This window comes from Cavia porcellus, unplaced genomic scaffold, assembly GCF_034190915.1.
Source record: "Cavia porcellus strain 051 isolate PalLab524CR breed Dunkin Hartley unplaced genomic scaffold, mCavPor4.1 scaffold_14, whole genome shotgun sequence".
NCBI classification, from domain to species: Eukaryota; Metazoa; Chordata; class Mammalia; order Rodentia; family Caviidae; genus Cavia; species Cavia porcellus.
This window is the reverse complement of record NW_026947497.1, coordinates 57,689,063-57,708,747: the sequence shown is the minus strand read 5'-3', so window position 1 is coordinate 57,708,747 and position 19,685 is coordinate 57,689,063. Positions and strand designations below refer to the sequence as shown.

The 19,685-nt window shown below is 43.4% G+C and overlaps 1 long non-coding RNA gene across 1 annotated transcript in view; it reads left to right on the top strand.

The window, feature by feature from the left end:
• The first annotated feature begins 1,874 nt into the window (after nt 1-1,874).
• Nucleotides 1,875-19,685, top strand: part of LOC134478729 (uncharacterized) — a 44,698-nt gene continuing 26,887 nt past the window's right edge. The window contains exon 1 of the long non-coding RNA XR_010051526.1: nt 1,875-1,959. This is a non-coding gene — a long non-coding RNA (uncharacterized LOC134478729). The remainder of the gene's footprint in view (nt 1,960-19,685) is intronic.

Here is a 19,685-nt window from a genome sequence, read left to right as displayed (position 1 = left end):
ATTGAAAGATGCACATCAACAAGTACCTCCAATACCAGGAAAATAGGAGCATCACCTAAAACATGAACCACAAAACTAGCTACGGAATACTCCTTTAATGAAACATAACAATTAAGTATCATTTTAACTGCATAGGAAAAAGTGTAAAGAACTTTGGCTCTACAAAGAAATACAAAAACCTTCCTATGACATAAAATTGCAGCCCCCTTCCCCCCACACACATACAATTTAACCATAATTACTGTGGAATACTGGAATTAATTAGGGGCAATTTAATCTTGCTATTCAAACATTTTAGAATAATTGTTATATTCAGAAAAAGAACACTGTCATGCAAATCATGCAGGATGGGAAAGAGGGAAAGAGAAAATAGGAAAGTGAAGAGGCAGGAAGTCCACTTTGATGGAGATGCACTGGGCACCCCAGCATGTGAGCGAGCTGCATGTGGGCACAGATGTGCTAGGATGCGGCCTTCCAGGCACTGGGCAGCTGGGCAGCACCCGCTGTGGGAGTCCCATCAGTCTCCTCTTCCGAGCCACGACAGGCTGGGTCTGACTTGAATGCTCTCACAGACATCACTAATTTCTGCATGGACCATGCACAGTGCCAGAAACCAGCTCCACAACAGCCTCACCAAAGGAAAAGAATAATACATTCCTTTTTGCATCCTGTGTGCCCTTTGGTGCTGGGTGGTAGAAACCATGAGAGTAGGGGTGGGGTGAAGAACTATGTCACAGGGCAGGGCTGGGAAGAGACACAGGTTTCCTGTCCCTCACCATCTCACTGTGGGCCCTGTCCTTTTTCCCCAATTCCTGGCTGTCACTGTGGGAAACCTCTCTGCCATCCTTTCATGATGCCATCTCTGTCTTGCAGCCAGCTGACCTGGACTGAAGCCTCTGCAACCATGAGCCGCGTGAACCTTTCCTTTCCTCCTTTAGCTGATTTTCTCAGATATTTTGTCACAGTAATAGAATGCTGACCAACAAAGTGCTCATCCCCTTTTATTTATATAGAACAATAAGTTGACTAAGGTGAGTGTTTACAAGAGAGAGAAATCTATTGTAAAACATGTAGCATCCAAGATATCACAGTGTTTCATAAAAAATGCAATGAACAATAAAAATAGCAAGTCGATTGTCACTTTAATAGTAGTTCATGATGAATCTATTGTTTTTCTCCAACCATAACCTGGGGGAGTTTTATTTAATGTTTCATTGTTAAACATTTTCCCTTTCTTTAAATCAAACATAGCCGATATGCTTTATATACAAGTCAAATGAAAGAATTAACAAAGCACTTTAATATAACCATGCTAGATTCCCCAAACTGCAGCTGTGGGCTGCCAGTCAGAAAATGACTAGAAAATGAAGCAGATTTTCCCATTTGCCTGTGTTTTGATGAGGAGGAATATCTGTAAGATGCTTTCTGAAGCCCTAGGATACACAGAAACCTGAAGAGAATCAGCATATGAATGACATGGGGAGAAAAGCACATTAAAAACAGTACCAGGGAGCAAACTGGTCCCACTGAAATTTAACTTCACTAAAATAAAATTGTACACTAAATGCTTCACAAGAGTCAGAAGAAATGCCATCAAAATCTTCATGTCCACCTGCCGGTGATGAGTACACCAGAAAAAAAAAAAAAGAATGTATGTCCCCAAAAATTATAAATCATCCTTCCCCATTGCATTCCCCCCAACACCCAAAATGCTGAAATAGTTTTTGGTTTTCATCATACTTTTCAGACATTATGGTTAGCATGTTTTTTAAAGAAAAAGGAAGATAAATTTAGATTCTCCTCAGAAATCCTCTTGTGGTAAAATTAGGAACAGAAAATTTCTGCTTTTGAAATATGCATGTCTTTTTAGAGACCTCAAATCCAGAAACGCCCAGACATTTTGGAGGTGCTCGGTTCCAGAGAGACACACGTTAGCAGAAGCTTCCCTGCTCCAGAGAGGTAAGAATCCTTCTGTCCACAGTAGGTGCAGCCTACTGTGCACCAGCCACAGTGGCCCTGTGGGTCCCCAGGGAGGTGCTGGCACCCTGGCCCAGTCCTGCCAGGCCCCAGGGCTCAGGCACCACTTGGTAGATGCTAAGCAAGTTTGCGCGGCCAAGTGAACCGTCGTTCACTCATACAGTCTGCAAACAGTGCTGTAGTGGCTCCTGTGCTCCCGAAGGGCAGGAACCGGCATCAGATGGGTGCTACATAGCGAAACACAACCAAGGTTTCTCTGCATGCCCAGCCAGGGAGCAAGGGCTGAGGCAGAGGGCAGGGCTTAAAGGCCTCATAGAGACGCAGGTGAGAGCTGGGGCTCTAGTCCAGCAGTGGGAGACACTGTGGGGCTGGGACAAGGCCAGTGAGCAGGGGAACCATGTCAGTGGGCACCACCAGCTTGGCCACCACAGCAGGATCAGGGCAGACATCCATTACAGACTGAGTCCTAAAGGCTTCAGAAGCTCCAGTCATGGGATCTTGGGAAAGAAGTCTCCCCCTGGATGAGGTCTGCTGGGTTGCTGTTCAAAATCCCAGCTGCATACCTGCAAGGAAGCTGGAGTGATTTCTCCAGGCAGTGATTGCTGCAGTTCAGACCCGAGGGTCTCCAAAAGCTCTTGGGGGCGATAGATCACCGGGATGCGGGGCTCAACAGTGGCTTCTGTGTGACTGAGTACCTGCAGAGTCCACAAGGAGGAGCTGATCATCACCCTCCTCCTGTCTCCCTTCCTGTCCCAGCGAAGTGAGCAGGTCTCCTCCACCCAGACCCCTGCTCTCCCTTTCTGCCATAGAGCGCGGGATCCTCTAAACACGGGAGCTAAAATAAACCTCTCCTCCTTTAAATCGTGGGCGCTGGGTCCCAGCTGTGACAAAGACACTGTCTTAACTGTTTGGTGCTCTAAGATGACCCACAGAAATTCAAGCCGAGAGTAAATTAATATCACCTGGACAGTAAGAAAGCAGGCGGCCTGGGACACACTGGCCTCACATGCATCTCCAGCATCCTGTGATTCAGTCGACTTTGGTCATAAAATAAAACATACAGGTGCAACTAAATTGTGTATAATAAGTGGCAAAAACTAAACTCCAGCCACAGTGTTTGTTACTGTGGACACAGGAGAAGGGTAACTCCCAGTTGCCAGAGGTCAGATGTGCGGAGGGCAGGTCCACTGCAATGGCAGAGTGAATTCCAAGGCCAGCAGAGGGTGAGCTGGGAAAGGGTTACTGGGAGCTGGAGGGGCCCCCCGTGGCCCAGCCATTGCATCTCTATCTCATGACCGGGCCTCATTCTGAGGTCTTTATTTCCTGCCGACTTCCTTGGGAGCCCTGTCCTCTGTGCCTATATATTAATGTTTATCTAACTTAGCTGCCTGTAACAATGGGATTTGCATTTAAAATAGAGCATCAAGTACAAATGCTCAGTTGGAAAGGTGGGAAAAACCAAGTGGAGACAGAAGGCTGATTCCACAGGAGGGAGAGAACAGACAGGTCCCTTCCTCTTGGTATGCAATCTGTACAGTGGACACACACAGCACCTCAACCCTTAGGCAAGAAATGCAGGCAAATTCTCAGGAAGACCCAAGAATCTTCAGTGCTTTGTTATCTGGAGTAGAAAGAATGTTCAAGCGAATGTTAAAGCACAGCGGCCGCATTGACAGCGCATCTCATAGCAACATGAAATAGAAAATAAATTAGCCTGCTTCAGAGCAGGACAAAACTTGCTCTGGGTAAATTAAAATCCATGTGCCACAAACCTCTTTAATATTATAAGTTCTCAAAAATATATGCGAATGTGTATGAAGCATGTTATTACAGTGGATACTGGAGCTAAGGCATGAAAAGATGAGATTAGTGTAAGGAGAGAGTCCTGAAATAGACATTCCAGCAACTGCTATGAAATCAGCTCTGTATCTAACACAGCCTCAGTGTCAACAAGGATAAAATCTGCACAAAGCAACACCAGGCCAAATGAAGGCTCATTAAACACAGAGCAATGTTTTCAATCCCTCATTGTTAAACTCTCTCCGCATCTGACACAGCACAGATCAGATAGGTCTATGCGTGCGGGCATGAAAGGCCACTTTCTGCTTTTTCTCCAAGTCTGACACAGTGTACAGCTGGGTCACATCTGAGGACAGGTGCAGACACAGACCCTTTTACAGGTGGTTATGGATGGAGAGTTGACTCACATCCTTATGCTCTGATAACTTATTTACTGATTACATGGAGGGAGAGGGTCCCTAAGGTTCAAGACTTTCTTTGCTAGAACCACAAAAGCCCCAGGGTGAGTCAGTGCCTTCACTTTTTCACTCAGTGAACAAATTAGACAGCACACCCTCACCTCTGCAGTGTGACACACTTCCCACAGGCTGCTGTTAGCTTCACTGTCTCCTCACAGCAAGTTATTTTTCAAGCTTTTTGAACTTTGGAGAGTCCATTATTAGAAACTCTATAAACAAAAACAAAAAAATTTCCAATATTTTAGATGTAAAACTAATGGAATGCATATAAAACTGACTGAGAGTTGAAAATAAATTATATAATATTACCTAAATTATCCATGTGGCAAATTCCCTAATACACTGTGATAAAATTGAAAATTATAGCAGTCCTTGGTCAAAGTTATTTTTTACAGCAAAGATAGATGGAGGAGCAAGAAAATGCAAAATAGTGAGTAGAAAATGGCAAACCCATAAATCAGACAATAATAAAACTCTCATCACAGTGATCACATCCTTACACACTCTATTGAGGCCACACACAGAATAGTTTTGTTCACTTCTTCATATAAAACAACATTGATATTATATATAATAACTTCATTTTTGCTACCCAAAATCTAATTTGAAGAGTATGGAGTTTTTTTTTTTATCCAATAATTTATTTTCTTTTCATTCCCAAACAAAAATTTCCACTGGCCTCTTGGTAGATATTACTTTTTATGTATTATTTTGAAAACCAGAGAAAACTGTATTTACTAGTGAATAAGCCACAATATATGATCTCCTTCAAAAGAAAATAATAGAGTCTGCACAAATGTATAGTTTCTTGCTCCTTGGATAAACTTAGAATATACTCCAAAAATAATTTGCTTCCATTCATTCTCATAAACAAACGCAGAGGTCTGGGGTCACTCTAGAAATGATCTAAATCTTCGTGCAACCTTTCAGCCTGAAGTCTGAGTTTTCACTTGTGAAGCTTGGAGGGGAGGAACATAGAAGCAAGGCATTAGGAAGGTGACCATGTATTCCGTGAGTCCTTGTCGTGGCCTAGTAATGCATGGTCATGATTCTGTCTGTGATCATACAGAAGGAAAAAGAGTTTCCAGGCATGGTGGCACACCCATGTGAGCACAGCATTCTGGGAGACCAAAGCAGGACAATCACAACCAGGTCAACTTAGCAAATTAATGGGACCCTGTCCCCCAATTAAAAAAAAATGTTTAAAAGTCTGGGGATGTAGCTCACTATGAAGGCCTAGGTTCATTTGTTAGTACTACAAGGAAAAGAGGAGAGAGACACAGACACAGACACAGAAAGGTGGAGAGAGAGACACAGAGACAGAGGATGGGGGCATTGCACCTCAAGGAGAAGGAAACAAAACCTGATCTGTCCTTGATGCTCTGGGGCAGACAGCAAGCGTGCAGGGCATCAGCCCCTTGGCTGGCTGAAGATGCAGGTGTGGGGCCGGGCTCTGGGGAGCACAGCTCACTCTGCTGAGCTCAGGGGCCCACAAGAGCAAGAGGCTAATTCCAAGGAAAGGAGGTAGCAACAGTGAAAAGGGAAGCTGTAAAACCCTTGGGTGGAGCAGAGGCCAGGGAATCCTCCTGCTTTCCAGTGTGGAGCACACACCTCCAGTGCTGGAGGGAAATGACACAAAAGCTCGCTCCAGCTAGCTCATCTCCTAACAGCAGAGCGCCCATCCAGCCACCTTCCAAAGCACAGGAGGCTTTAGGGGACCACATGGTACATATTCAGTGAAGCTCAGCTTCACTTCACTCCCAAAGGGGCTAAACTGTGAGCTTTTGCCTCATTTTCTGAATGGGAACATGAGATGATACGCTGCTTTACCAGAGTTCTTGTGGAGAACACACAGGAAGGCTTTCATGGAAAACTCACACTTCACATTTTTAATTTTTGAGTCAGGGTCCTCCTATTCACTTTAGGGTGGCCTGAACTCACTATGTAGCCCAGGTTCCCATGGAACAAGCAGTGATCCTCTGCCTCCGAGTGCTGGGACTACAGGCGTGCACCACCATGCCTGGTGCACACTGCAGATTTTAAAATGCAGTACTTCAGAAGTCACTTACTGTGATGCAGTCTCCTCTTGGCCACTTTCTTTAAGAGACGCAATGCTCCGGTCATCTGTTTCCCTCCTGCACCAGAGGTGTGTGCTCCGCGCTAGAAAGCTGGAGGGTACCCTGGCCTCTGTTCCACCCAAGGGGTTCACAGCTCCACAAGGTCCACCACCACCCTGTCACTGCTGTCCAGCCACAGGAAGTTCCCTTGATGACCACTAGGTTTTGAGAACTCTCAGACACTGTGCAGAGACTTAAGACAGAAGAAGGTAAAGAGAAAGAAGAAGCGGACAGGAAACACAAGGACTTGACAGAGGACACAGAAAGGGGATGACAACAACAACATACCCTGCTCACATACCAAGGATGTGAAGGAGCCTGTTGCCGTGGCAGGCATTCTTTGTACAATATTACAGTGATGGGCAAAGAAGTGCATTAAACATGGGCTCCAAGAAGCCCAGGAGAGTTAACAAGAAAGGCGCTGTGAAATACCCCAGGTGAAATGAAGGAGAGCAAAACCACACACCATTTACAGGTTGGTTAAATGAAGCAGAAGGTGGAAAACACTGCAGAGATGTAGGGATGCTGGGGCAAACTCACTCATGCAAAACTACTCACAGAGCAGGAGTTTCAGTGCTGGGGCCCTGCAGGGGCACAGCAGGTAGTGTTCAGCCCTACCACACCCAGTGTAGCACAAGCATGGTACATGCCTACTCCTTGTGACACATACCCCATGTGGATGGCACACCTGCAGCATGGCAGTCAATCATGAAATGAAGAATTCCAGAGTCTCTGCTTCAGCCCAGGAAGTATCAACAGCTCTGGGACTCACTCTCTGACAAAATCTCCCAAACAATAGGAAAACACAGAAAAAATAATGAAGTAACTATTTGCATACATCAGCAGACAGCCCAGGAATGTGAGGTCTGAGCAGAAAACCAAGTGAGTCCAGGAGCCTCCCCAGAGCAGACTGCCGTGGAGAGGCCATGGAGGAGTCCAGGGAGAGGTGGGATGTGAGGACAGAGTACTCCACCCAGGGCCCTCCCAAAGGAAGAGCTGTGTCACCAGAGCCCAGAGAGAAGGGGAGTGCAGCTAAGCCCAGCAGTGGGGGCTGAGGTCAGTGAGGAGCAAGTGGTCCTGGCGTGGGATGCGTGGCTTTGTGACTTGTAAATGGTGACAGAGGGCAGTGTCCATCTTAAAGCGAGGGAAAACATTTTGGCTGCTTTCAGCATAAATAAATGATAAACACTTGAGGAGACAGATGCATTTACATGAGTTACACACTGCATGGTATACACATATGTGCAAACATCACATCATACTCCAGAAACATGTACAATTTTTGTTTTCATGTACCAGTTAAAAATAAATTTGAGAGGCTGGGGATTTCCTTCAGTGGCATAAGAGCCTGCTTAGCAGGTGCAAGCTCATGAGTTCGATCCCTGGTTCCATATATATATATATATAAATTTGAAAAACTATTTAGAAAAGAATTAAGGTTTTAATCTCGGAAAGAGAAATTTAACAGATGATTTTGAACAGAAAACACATACCTTGTTTCACACATTTTATACACAACATTTTCACATATTTTTTACTTTTCTGACTTATTTGCCAACTAGGAGATGGTATGTGAGGTTCATCCAGGTGTGTTACACAGACTTTTTTGTTAAGTCCTTCTTCCTTCTCAGAGTTGTTCCTGAAGAAATTTGTACTAATTTAATGACTGCACATTAAAAGCCTGCTGAATACCAGGTGGCCTCTGAGGCCCCATGTGTGAATGCATGCTGCTCAGGCTCCTTTTCCCTGTCACTAACCTTCCCTGTCTGGAATTTCTTTGGTTGTGTTTTCCTCCCTTCTTGAGTCTTGGGCAGCACCTAATCATCCTCTGTACTTAGTGGTCACGTTCAGGTTCTCTGTCCACAGGAGCAGGTGTGGTTGGAGCCCTTGTGCCTTGCAAGAAGGCTGGGTGCAGTGCTGACCAGTGGTCAGCCTGGGCATGGCACGGGCAGCTTGGGCAGAGCAAAGTCTGACAAGCAGGCAGTGCTGGTGTTAGACCGGTGTCGCGAGGAAGACTCCAAGGGCCTCGCTCTCATGTAAAAACAATGGGGTTTTTATTATTCCGTGTACACGGGGTCCTCCAAACAGGTGGAAACGGAGAACCCTGAGTTGGGGCAAGGCTGGTGTTTTTAAGGATGAAAACCGCAAAGCAAGCAAGCATTGTTACAGAAGCCAATCATAGCAGTTAGAGCAGAACAGTTGGTGATTTGTCCATTTGTGATTGGTCAGATCATGAGGGGCGACTAGTGGGTCAGAGTTGATTAACTGTCTTGTTTTGCACAGCTTATTTTTAGGTCACCTAGCTCCTGTGTGGCTTGGTTCTGACATACTTCCCAATCTTGATTAGCATAGTCAGCAGACTTTATCTCTGAGTTTCCTGACATAATTACCTTACTTTAGCACCACAACCTTTCTATTTGTAGAGGGCAACAATGGTTAACATATCAATTGGGTAAGATTTTACAATTCTTTACAGATGAGAGCATTGATTAACATATCAATCTTTTACCCAGGGGAAAAGGAAGACACACATTTACAGTTACAGGTATTACTATGATATAAACGAAGCTATTTCTGTGAAGAATGTACAATCTAATACAATCTGATGCAATTAACACAATTTGTGACGGGGCTACCAGATAGGGAAGACCCAGGATGTCAGGAGCTAGTACCTCAGGCCTTTGTCTTATGGCCTTTAGGAAGTTAAAACTTAACCTAGTTGGATTTGAAGGGAGAAGGGGAGGGGAAGCAGCAGATGGAACGAGCTTTCTTCGTCTCTTCACTGGTACCTGCCCTCCCTCTAAACCTGGGGGGCCTCTCATCTGCCAAAGGGAAAGTAAAATGCACTTTTTTTTTTTCTCCAAAATTAGTCTATAGGTAAACAGTGAACTTACTTTTAACCATAATGCCTGCTGTTTTCATCAAGATAGCTGTCCATTCTACCAGACATAATAAAATCAAACGAAACAAAACAGAATAAAAATCAATCGACCAAAATAATAAAAGTGTTACAAGACTTCCAAACCAGATAGTAGTATTTTTATAACTGCCACTGTGACTTCAAGGCAAATAAATGGCTAATAGAAACACTGAGGCAGGTGGATGGACGACAGCCAGCAGTGAATCCATCCGCTGGTCTCACAGTCTCTGCCCCCCACCCTGCTTTCTCTCCCAGTCTTCCTACACTCATTTTCTCCCCCTCCTCTCACACTGGCTCTGACGCTTGGCTGCTAACTGTCCAGAACAGCAACTTGTATAACACTGAGCGAACAGCTGCTTCCCCAGGCCTGAAAAGGGAGGTGTGGGCTGCTTCCTTCCAGGGTTTCACCATGCGTGGAGTTTCATCACAAGAGGCAAGGCAGAGAGCTGGCCTGAAGCCACGAGCAGATGCTTCTTAAGTCTGAAGAGGAGAATTATCCAAAAAGCCCCCTAAAACAAGAGTTTGACCATATGTATTCTCACAGTGCTGTAGAAATGTGCATACACTATAAATCCTACACCCAGATGTCAAATTAACCTTCCTAAAGTGTGTCTTCTTATGTCAACACTCCAGACTTCCACTAAGATGGGAGTTCTGCTCTGGGCATTACTCAGTTAGAGGAATCGGAGGGAATTAGGAACTAACACGAGTGGGTTCTGGAGAGAAAGACTCATCAAGCTGAGAACGAGAGACAAACACCTAACTCAGGAGATGCAGATTGTTCAAAAAACATCACACCAAGCACAAGGAGTAACACATTATTAAATCCATATTCCCTAAAGAAAATGCACTAGTGAAGACTAGCAAATTTTCTGGGTACAAATGTGCTTTTAATTTTATCCTCTGACATATGGTTTCAGCTTAATATTGCTTTTTAGAGAACCACAGCTTGATATTTGTGCATTTATCAAGTGGTATAAAATTTTTATAGGGTAATGCTGTCCTAACTTCTTAGGGATTTACCTGTTCCCTAACAGGCTTTGTCTTTTAAAACCCCAAACAGAACAAATGCAGTGCAGCACTCTTAGGGCCTCCCTCTCTGAGAGCCATCATCGTCCCTCAGAGCTTTAATGCAGTAACCATAAAAGCCTCCTCGCTGTCTCCTCACCCACTAATTGCCCTTCTCCTACAACGACACCTGTCTTCTGCTAAGTTAGCAATGAGCAAAGTCTGCAGGACAGCAGCTCAGCCGTGCAGGGCATACGCAGCCTGAGAAGGTCTGGGTCCAATGCCAGCACCAAAACCAACAGAAGCAAACAGACCAGAGTCCCGGCCCATGGCCCTGTGACATAAGTAGGCATCCCATAGAGACAGTATATTCCTCATGCACAGGACTTGATACACTGTACACTGCACAAAAGTCAAGTCAGAAAAATGCATTCCCCTGCCTTCATCCTTTCCTTTATCCTTCTGAAATCTTCCTTTTTGTCAGAAAACTGTGCTTATGTTTCTCCTCACTTTCTCTCCTTGCTGTAACACTTCTTATTCTCCTCTGGCTTGCTGTAATCTATTACCCTCTTATTCCCAGCATGTGTCCATATCCAGCCCTTCCTTTCTTCCATCAAATGTGATTCTGATAACGCTCTCTTTGCAGGCTCTATCCCTTACTGTAACTATCATGCAGCCTCCTCCCAGTCTCGGCTTCACAGTCCTCACAGTCTGGCACCATTCATTCTCTCCCAACTTCTCCTGAGCGCTTGCTTTCACGAGAAGAATAACAGAAGAAGGGTTTTGGGGTGTGTGTGTGTGTGTGTGTGTGTGTGTGTGTGTGTGTGTGTTTAACAGAAAGTCAGTTTGGGGAGCCTTTCAAGTCCCTCTTTGATGTGGAACTGGAGAGCGTGCACTATGAAGCTGGGTATTTTCTAAATAAAAGTCCACACAGAGCCACCCTTTCCTATGAAGAGAATCAGAATCTATTAATGTGTAGAACTTTAAAAGCTAAAAAGGGACTTTAAAGGTCATCTAGAGCTATCGCCCATTATTTTATGGATGGGGAACACAGAAACCAGCAGTTATTGATCCTTTTCATCGCTCAAGCTTTGTGTTCTGTCCTCTGCTGCTGTTACTGTATAATCCTCAGGTATAGCCTCACTCACATGCCAGAAGCTGTGCATTCAGTTCAGTGCCAGAGGCATTTCCTAAGCATCTCATGAGCGCCAGTCCCAGGGAGAGAAACAATGCAGAGCTTCCGTCTCATTCAATGGTAAAAATAATGAACACAAACAAGAAGTAAAACTGAGGCTCCCACAAGTTAACACATTAAGGATCACAAGCCTATGCAAAGCCCAAGTTAGAATGTAAAACTAGGTCTGCTTCAATGTAAAGTTTCTTCTAGTTTTTTGTTTGCTTGTTGATTCCTGTGTTGTAATTCAGAGTTGTCTACTCAGTATGAACACTACCGAATGACATAGTTTAAATCTCGATGTCCCCAAAGCCTTGTTTGCTCATAGGTATGGTTTTGGGGGTGACTGGAACATGGATGTGCAGTAGTGGATCATGAGTCTGTGATGTCAGATCACAGGCGTGTGTCCTGGGTGAGCACACTGATTTACAGCCGGGTGAGGTTGAGAGGCAAATCCTGCTGGGAAGAGGGGGTCACTGTCTGGGCGGGAAGCCTGTGTCTTTATCCATATGTCCCCCTCCTCCCTTGATCCGCTGTGCTGCTTCCTGTCTGCCCTGCCGTGGCCTGTTCTCCTCTGTGAGGCCCCTCTGCCACAACACCTGCTTTGGAGCCAGCTGACATGGACTAAAACCTTTCCTCCTTTAAGCTACATGAGTCTTTCTGCTTTTGATCCATGTGTCATGTGTTTTATCCTAGCAAAGAGGAAGCAACTAAGAAAATCAAGCCCGGTTTCCTACAGCACAGTTGGTTGAAGGCAGTGTAAACGGGCTCTGCTGAATTCCGAGGTTTCTTGCTCTGGTCTGTCGACCTCCTTGCATGGGAGTCAAACATGTTTAATGAATATGATGTGGATACTCTTGGGCAGAAAGAGGCAATAATTTAAGTAATTAACTTTGAAGTCTCTTTTAAAATTAATAACCATCATGATTGGTTTTAAAGGCATAACCTAATATTTATCCCACAAAAACAACCCCACCCAGGTCCCCCACTCTTTGGTAACTTCAGTTTTAGCACATGTGGTTCCCTCAGTGTTTTTCCCACCCTGTAACCCAGCCCTTTTCCCTGAAATGAGCGAGCCCTCTTTTCTGATCCAAGGATGTCTGCGGCTCACCGTTTTTTTTTTTTTTTTTTTTTTTTTTATTTAAAGGGAAAAAAAGCAAAACAAAACAGTAAAAGGGTACAAGTAATACAGAATTTCAAAAAAAATAAACAGTAAGAAATACTAGTTAATAGATTAGATATTGTCATCTTAGAAATAGTTGTTCAAGTTACAAAATTAAGCATACATAACAGAACTTGCTTCCAACTTAATGACACAAAGTCCTGCTCTTTCATCAGATTCTCTTTTGCAAATAAAGAATAGAAACAAATTACTTGAAACCTGAGATGTGCCTTAAAACAGGTACTCATCCTGGCAAAAGAACATGACTTCCGAGAAACAAAATCCCACTTTAATCGCTTGGTACTTCAACATTATTGACTGAATTTTCTCTTGGTAATTGTGCCTTTAATATTAGCTTAAGACAGTTGGGATTAAAGGTTTCTTCCTCTTCTCTCTCATTCTCAGACTATTAAATCTGCATTGGTATTATCGCCTAATCCTGCACCAAAAAACCAAAAACTTGTCGCTAGACAAAGGTGGGCACCTTGATTGTGCTTGTGCCTCCCCTTAATCCAGGGGAAGGACTTTGCTCTGATCCATCCACTGCTCTGAGCAGAACACACAGGAAAGGTATGTGCTGAATTAAACTGTAATGAAAGTTTGCTGTGGTTCTGTAGTCCAGCTCTAACCCACCATCCTTAACGGAAAAAGAGAGTTTGTAACAAAACATTCTTCACTTCCTTCTGGTTTTGGTGAGGAGAACATTTTACCCAGAAGCACAGGAAAATTAGTGAGCTGATTATGAAGAAGACTGTTGGAAGCTTCTCTCCTGTGCAGAAATAAAGGCCGCCACTGTCCAGGGGGTTGGAAAGTGAAGCTCAATCTCCCGACGCTGCCAGCTTTTAAGCTCCTGGACAGCCGCACCTAGAAGATGCTCGCTGTGTTGATGGTTTACATCACTGCGATTCTGTCTTCCTGATGCTGCCTCCAAATCTCCCCACCTGGCCCTGAAGCCTAACCCACTTCCTCCAACCAAGGGTGACATTGGCCAGCAAGAGCCTTCCAGTCAGCGGTGTTTCCTGGCTTCACAGAGGCAGTAGCTACTTACCCTCTCGTGTTTTGAGAAAAGATAAATCTAAGCACAAAGGAGCAAATGTGTATAGATGTGAGAAGGCCTGCACATCCAAGAGTCCAGAGCTCAGGAGAAACCCAGAAAGAAAATAAACTCATTTCTTCCCCACAAAGTAACTTTCAAAGCCGCAATGCTCATTTTCTCACCTACCTCATTACTAACAATGTATATGGAAGGTACGAAGCAACACATTTTCCCAGAAAGGAGGCATACACATCTTTCTGAAGGAGTATGTAGTTAGACTTCATAGTCATCTTACATTTCTTAATGCATATAATTTTAAGAACAAATAAATGGGCAATATCCCTGCCTTCACTATTGCTTTCTGTTACATTAACCAGTAGAATCACACAGATATCAGTTGTTGATGTGTGCATAAAACATCTCCAAAATCCATCACTCCTTTAATGTGGGTGTTTACTTTTGGTGAAAAACTCCCTAGGAGGGAGAGAGAGACAGGAAGGGGAGCACTAACTGAAGAAGTCCATCTCACAGTCTGAACAAGAGGAGCACAGGTGTGTTGCTAAGCAAAGTATTTTCCTGCTGCCCTATTCCTGCCCTTTTCAGGCATCTCATTATGAGTCCAAAGCAGCTGTCACTGCACTACTTTGTAAGCCAGAACTTAGCTATTTATTTTCTGCCTGCTCTTTAGAGATCTGTATGTTGTTGATCTTTTTCTCCATAGCATTTACGAACCGTAACACTGATATATAAGACCTGTTAGAACATCAAGACTTTAATTTTTTGTATGGATTATTTCAGGGATATATGCTATTTTATATTTACAGAATAGATATTCAGTAAAATACATACTTACTGACAGAACTGGAGGATCCTGGCTTTAACCATAAAAAGGCTGTGAGTGTGCAAGTGAGGAGGAAGGGAGTGTGCGATTATTAATGCTCGCCTAATGGACCTTAGAGAAGCCCTAAGGGGGACCGGCGGGAAGCAGTGACCCAGGAGACCAGGGCCAGCACCCCTGGGTGTATCCCTGTAAGTGTGGGTCGGATTTTCTTCTAATCTGCTTTCCAGTTTTACCCTTTGATATATTTTTTAACAGATTATCTACAATAAGTTAGCCACTCTCAATTTTCTGCACTGTGGTGATGTGCATGTTATAAAATAAAGAGTGGAAATGAATTTTAAATGTTATATGGCTGGCTTTGGACAGGCTATTTTTAAGTCCACATTCATATTCCATTAGGAAAAACTGTAGGAAGACAACAAAACCACTTTAAACCCCAAAATTCCGGTTAATTCTAGTTTTTATTTGAAAAAAAAAAAAAAGCCATGTTTATATGGCTAGCAGTTTTACACAGAAATAATGAAATATATATATATGACCTTGGTTGGCAAACCCAAAATTGAGTTACCTGCATACTGAGGCAGATACTTCAGTGCAGGGTCCTGAAGCCTGTTAAAGCAATATGCAATCCCATCTGTCATTTCACCATGCCAAATACAGTGAAGAGCTACGGGTCAGTCACGCACTGTTTACCTCCTATCTTCTGGAAAGGCAAAAGCTTTTCACTGAGTCCTGCACTTAATCATGCCCAAATCCCAAGCTACAGCTCCTGATCCCTTTTTGGATTTAAACTGAGATTCATTTTCTGGTGTTCTGTGTGAGTCTGGTTCAGGCTTGACTTAGAGATTTATGAATAGCAGTAGCTGTTTGCTTGCTGACCACTTCAGCACTTCTGACCCCGGGGTGACTTCCACAAGGCTGCAAAATGAGGGACCAGGGAGGAGGAGGAGGAGGAATGCAAGGGACTTCATGCTGTGAAACACGGGGCCTTCACACCAGGGCTAACGCAAATATTTTGAGCTTGACCGAATAGCATGTTTGATAGGAGAATACAAGAATGTCTGAAACCCAGTGTTCCTGGCCGTGCTACTCCTGGAGAAAGGACCCTCTTGTTTTGTTGTGTGGTGTCATGCTGTGTTTCTCTTCTTTTTGTGGGAAGGTGGAAAACAACCAACCTGATTTCTTACTAAAATAATTTTCTCGATTTTCACGGTGGAGTATTTGGATCTTAAGATGAGTGAGGGAGCCAGTAGGCTGTAAGACATCGTCCAGCTACTGTTCTTCTATTCCTACTCTTCCACCCCTTCCACCTTTTTGCACTTCTTTTTTGAGGTTATCTTCAAACCCTCACTTAGCTCAAGTGATCGCCTGCCCTGTGGCCCCCAGCAGCTGGGACCGCAGGTGGCTCCACACCGCCTTGCTTCTTTGACACCTCTCCTCCCTGGACTTCTGGAACTGACAATTGCCTGGAACTCTTCGTACTACTTTAGTAACCCCTCTCAGATTCCACCCATTCGCCCATCAATGAATGCTTCCCAAAGTACTGCTCTCAGGCATGTGAAGCTCCAAGTGCCAAGCAGAACACCTGGAGATCACATATTTCCCGTGATCCCTCAGTGGACTCTCTACACACAGGAATGAATTTCTATTTTAAAGTTCTTGTTCCATGTTGTATCTGTCTCTGTTCACCTCGTGGAAAATCATTCTTATGATGGTTTCTTCAAACTACCACATACATACTTATGAACTTCAAATATTTGTCTCTAGCATGAAACATTCCCATATCCAGGTCCACTCTCCAGAGTCTCCTAAAGAGCTCCACCAATGGGGCCAACAGGAACTGCAGCTCCCCACTGCACACAGTGAAGACTGCCCATAGCTCACAATTCGGATCTCAGATGATGCTGATGATATCTACATATTTTCCATAGTCAAAAACCTAGGAGTGACTCTACACTCTTCTCCATGACAAGGAACAACCATCAAGTGGGTAAATTCTACCTTTAACTATCTATACTTAGCTCCGTGTCTCAGTTCAGGACTTAACATATTTTCATTTGGATTACCAGTGATGGTGAGCAAGCCTCAGCAAGAGATGTCATTAATACACTGGGAAAAAAGCAAAATGTGGCATCCTCATTGCATAACACTGAGTAAGTGATTTAATTTTCCTCTTCTAAGAGTGTAACTATTCATCAGTAAAGTATTTGGCACAAATTCTAAAAAGAATAGATATGAAATATTTGCAACTTTGACATTGTATATTGTTTTCAAAGTGATTTTGCTAATCTGCAAACCTTGCAATGCACAGTCCACAGATGGCCATGTCACCCACCTGCTGACAAATACCCAGCAACTATTCAGACAAAACGGCAAGTCATTAGCTTGGTATTCAAAGCCCTCCAAGTTCTGTTCCCCTGCCACTTTCCCTCAGGTACCCTGACCTGAATGTGCACCAATTACAAATCGAATGCTTTCATGAATTTAAGAACAAGCTAGATCAAGCAAAGTGAATGCACTTGTGGATGGTGAGGGTTATCTCCATCATCTACTGCTCCTTGCAGTCACAAATGGAAGAGCTGGTGTCCACTCAGCCAAAGGGACACATACTCAGCTTCTTAAACTACTTTCACCCCAAGGACGCCCCAAGGATTTCTGATCAAATTCTCTTACCAGAACCTCTGCTTTCTGAGTTCTAGAAATTAATCCACTTTTCTTTGCAGTGAACCCCCAGTTCCTATTAACTGACAGGCTAGCCCGAGGGTTGAAGAAAAATTTGTCAAAGGTTCTCTTTTGAAAGAGTGTTTCTAGAAGAGCTCCTGAAACTCCTCTGTAGTCAAAACGACAGCTGTTGAACTAGAGCAACAGGCACCCAGCAGATCACAGCCTTCCTTCTCATGTCTAGAAGGATGCCGGCCCACACAGCACGCACTGTGACTTAGACTTCCCCTGCAAGGAATTCTGAGGACAGAAAACTATTTTTTTTTTATTCTGGTGTTGTGATCATAAATGCACATGATCCATGTATCTGCAAATAGCAATTGTATTCAATAATCCACAGCTCAGCGACAAAAAGAAGCTTGGATATTTGCTTTCCATAACGTCAGTCTACCAAATGCTTACTTTCACTGAACATTATTAGATTTCATGAAACAATATATTTACAAAATATTAATCTGTGCAATTTGCATTTCTTACACACTCTCCATCCCACTCTCCTATTAACACTGCTGTTTTATGCTTATCTCCTCAAGGGAAGAGCATGAAAAAGCAGAAGTCTGAGAAAGGGAAAACGTTAATATCATTCTGAGTTTTCTTTCAATTTTAAAATTAAAAATTGAAAATGATGACACAGAATTTCAAAACAAAATAATAGGAGACTAACACTCGTTAATATATTGCATATTGTTAACTTCAAAGTAGTTGTTCAGATTATAAGAGGTAGGCATAAAAATGATCAAACACTCATTCTGAGTCTTCTACTTGAGATAAATTCTTTAAAGCAATGGGGCAAAATTATGGCACATGTTATTATGGTTTTCCTTTAAGAAAAAAGAGGTTAGTGTAAATCCTTTTCTAAACCAAACTCTCAGGATTCATGTTTAATTGCAGGGTTGGCCCTGTGATAAATAACTGGCCTTGAGATGAAGTTTAGCACTCGGTCTCTAACAGATTCACCATCACTGACTTAGAGAAGTAAACGTGCAAAAGCAAGACTTGGAAGGGAGCTTATACTTTTTAAAAATTATAAAGATTTTACACATGGGATGAGAAAAAGGAAGGAAAGAGACACAGAGGAAAATTATGACAACCTAATGACCATGGCCCGAGATGCAGAGAGCTGACAGCCACACCAGAAAACAGCGTGTGAGATGCCAAGGGAAGGAAAGCACTGGTCTCCTTGGGAAGGGCCGTCCCAAGGTGGCGTGGTCAGATGACAACCCTGGACAGGCTGGACCCTGTATCAGCAGCAAGGTGTGACAATGGTGGGCTCACCTCTCTGTCCTAACAAGACCAAGGAGATACGAAGATGCCACCGTGACCCAAAAGGACTGGGCATATAGACCCAGTACACAGCTCAGCCTGAACCTCTGGGATCAAAGGTCAGAGTTCAAACGCAGCAAATGACCTCTCCCTGGACTGCCACAGAGATGGGCAGCACCTGCTTTTCCTGTTCCCAAGTCTCAGGCTATTCCGTTAAACCATTCTCACCTTTATATATGTATCTATCCTGGGTAGAAAACTCTGGAATTACAAAGATTAAGTTTTTCCACCTCTGTGAAGTAGGTGTTTGAAATAAAAACTAGGCTGAATTAGAAAACAAAAAGCAGAGCTTTCTCTATATATATATATATAGTTTGTAACCCATTGTCCATTATTTTAATATACTTAACATGCTAATTGGTTATTAGCATTCATTCCCATTCATGTTCCCCGATGGCCCAAGCATTTATTGATCATATACTTTGCATATGGGGCATTTAGACTATATTTAACTAGATTACAGGCATGGTACATTTTAGGTAGTGAAATGTATCTTAATTTTTTTGGCAGTTCAAGGAGAGAACGTAGTAACAGAAATTAACAGATTCACAAAGAAGTCAATGAGTCCATTATAGCATATTTCTCACTAGATACAGGCAAAACAGGACCAGTTTGGAACACTTCCAACGATAAATACTAGAAATAAGCAACATTGCTGCTGCTCCTGCTGCTGCCGCCACTAAGCCAGGACTCATAGAGTTTGACTGACTGATGTGATTTTCACATCCACATCTACTTTCAATGTTTTCAAATGTTGGAAAATTACAAAGTTTAAACCATTTATTAAACTACCAAGAAATGCTTCACTGAAGCTGCACGCAAAGCGAGGAATCAGAGCGATGCCCACCCCACAGCACACTGCTCCTCTCCCTCTTGGCACTCTGGTGCCTCGAGATGTTCAGTGTACTAAGGGCAAACAAAGAGCTCTGCCAGCTGATGCAGCCTGCAAGGGAGACTCACAAAGACAGCTTCTCTTTTCAGTTTCGGCCTCTTTCCTCCCACAAGAAGGGAAAGATCTCTCTTACACATTTCTCAAGGATTCTTTATTCTGTCACTTCTCAAACAGAAAGTTAAAAAAAAAAAAAAAAACACCTTCTTCTTATTAATTAATTTTATTTAATTCTTATTCTTAATAATTCTTAATTCTT